Here is a 2,575-nt window from a genome sequence, read left to right as displayed (position 1 = left end):
GAGAGATGAGAATCATCAGCTCAGAGTTGCGGCACCTTAGCTGTTCATTGCTTGCTTTCTCATATGTGTCTTGACTGGGGGGAGGGGCTCCAGCTGAGCCAGTGACCTTGGGCTTCAAACCAGTGACCTTTGGGCTCAAGCCAGTGACCATGGGGTCATGTTTATGATCCCATGCTCAAGCTGGGGAGCCCACGCTTAAGCCAGGGACCTTGGGGTATTGAACCTGGGTTCTCAGCGTCCCAGGCCAATGCTCTATCTACTGTGCCACAACCTGGTCAGGCAGGCGATTACATTTCTTTTTTTTTTCTTTCTTTTTTTTTTTTTTTTTTTGTATTTTTCCAAAGTTGGAAACAGGGAGGCAGACAGACAGACTCCCACATGCACCCCACCGGGACCCACCCGGCACGCCCACCAGGGGGCGATGCTCTGTCCATCTGGGGCGTCACTCTGTTGCGACCAGAGCCATTCTAGCACCTGAGGCAGAGGCCACAGAGCCATCCTCAGTGCCCGGACCAACTTTGCTCCAATGGAGCCCTGGCTACGGGAGGGGAAGAGAGAGACAGAGGAAGGAGAGGGGGAGGGGTGGAGAAGCAGATAGGCGCTTCTCCTGTGTGCCCTGGCTGGGAATCAAACCCGGGACTCTCGCACGCCAGGCCGACGCTCTACCACTGAGCCAACCGGCCAGGGCCGAGATCATGCTTCTTGAAGACTATATTCCACAGTGCGGTGATTCAGCAGGTACGTACTGTCACACGGACCAGCATTTGGTTGTGTGTTGGGGACACAATCATGGCTAAGATAATTAGCCACCACCAGCCCCAACCGCTTTGGAACCTACTGGCTAATTCACGTAACAGAAGGTCTAAATTAAGGTAGCCATGGTGGGCTTCTGTGGAAGGAGATGGATGTTGTTCAGACATGACAATCACAGCTGAGGGTAACGCTAGGGTTTCCACCGCATGTCTGAGGTTTCCAAGCAAGGTCAGGTCTGTGCTCAGGGTCCCAACCCGCAGCCGAAGCGATAAAGCGTCTGTGGACACGGTACCGTCAGAGACGATGCATTGGGGTGGGCAGAGAAGAACAGGGTGGACCACCTGGAAAAGCATCTGGCAGAGAGGACTTGAGGAAGAGTGGCCTGACCCAGAGCAGAGGCTGGAGAAGACACAGACAGAAGTAGCTTCCCGGAGTGGGTAGCAGTGGTGTGTGTGTGTGTGTGTGTGTGTGTGTGTGTGTGTGTTCATGGAGGCCTGTTACCATGAACAGTGAGATGCCCTGGCCGCGACACCACCACCAGCATTAATACAGACAGTGCGTCTAGTACAGCGTGAAGGAGGGGGCGCGTGTTAAACTTCAGTAGCTGAAAGAGGGACTTGGGAGGAAACGGCCATAGAGGAAAGACGGCTCTTCTAGCCAAAAGGGACAATGTCAATAAGGGGAGAAATTTACGAACAGGAGAGCGGATGTCTGAGGAATTCAAGTCATGACAAGACTCCCCCCGCTCACCACCACCACCCACCCCACCCAGAAAATGTTGGCTGTAGAAATGTATTGAATAGAAAGGAAGAAGAAATGGTTCATCCATTGAAGACAGGAGATCCGGAGAGGGCAGATTGAGGCAGAGCTGTAGAAACGAGGGTGGAGGTGGGAAGTGGGTAATGCTGAACAGTGATAGATAATACCAATATTATTGCCATGATTACTAAGCACCTAACATTTACCGAGCACTTAGCATATACCGGGCGGTGTTCTTCGTGGAGCTAATTCTGCTCCAAAAATCTTTCTTCACTGAAAGCCGAGTGAGTCTCTTTCAAGAGTTGACTGTGGAACATCTTTGAGGCAACCTAAAAATAGCCTAGTAATTTTGCTCCCACCTTACCTGACCCTTTTCTGTTTCGCAGCCTTGTTTCTGCTCTCTTGGAATGCTAAGGTAATAAAAGATCGTGCTATATTGCATCTTGGTTCATCGGCTCTGACTCAGATCAACGGGAAATCTTTCGCACCAAAACAGCCCTGTCAAAAAACGAAACAAAAACAGACAAAAAAGCCCTGGCCGGTTGGCTCAGCGGTAGAGCGTCGGCCTGGGGTGCGGAGGACCCGGGTTCGATTCCCGGCCAGGGCACATAGGAGAAGCGCCCATTTGCTTCTCCACCCCTCCGCCGCACCTTCCTCTCTGTCTCTCTCTTCCCCTCCCGCAGCCAAGGCTCCATTGGAGCAAAGATGGCCCGGGCGCTGGGGATGGCTCTGTGGCCTCTGCCCCAGGCGCTAGAGTGGCTCTGGTCGCGACATGGCGATGCCCAGGATGGGCAGAGCATCGCCCCCTGGTGGGCAGAGCGTCGCCCCGTGGTGGGCGTGCCGGGTGGATCCCGGTCGGGCGCATGCGGGAGTCTGTCTGACTGTCTCTCCCTGTTTCCAGCTTCAGAAAAATGCAAAAACAAACAAACAAACAAACAAAAACAACTTCATCAGCAGATTGAAACAAAATGTTTCATTAAAAACAAAAACAAAACAACAACAAAAAACTCCTTACAGGTATTAAGTAATATATTAGTGAATACTCCCATTATCACAGAAATAT

The 2,575-nt window shown here is 52.0% G+C and overlaps 1 non-coding gene across 1 annotated transcript; it reads left to right on the top strand.

Annotated features, from left to right (window-relative positions):
- The first annotated feature begins 2,043 nt into the window (after positions 1 to 2,043).
- On the top strand, positions 2,044 to 2,119 carry TRNAP-GGG (transfer RNA proline (anticodon GGG)). Its single transcript has one exon. It is a non-coding gene; the product is annotated as a tRNA-Pro (tRNA).
- The last annotated feature ends 456 nt before the right edge of the window (positions 2,120 to 2,575 follow it).

Source organism: Saccopteryx bilineata, chromosome 7 (genome assembly GCF_036850765.1).
Source record: "Saccopteryx bilineata isolate mSacBil1 chromosome 7, mSacBil1_pri_phased_curated, whole genome shotgun sequence".
NCBI lineage: Eukaryota > Metazoa > Chordata > Mammalia > Chiroptera > Emballonuridae > Saccopteryx > Saccopteryx bilineata.
The sequence above is the reverse complement of the archived record's forward strand: the minus strand, read 5'-3'. Positions and strand labels throughout refer to the sequence as shown.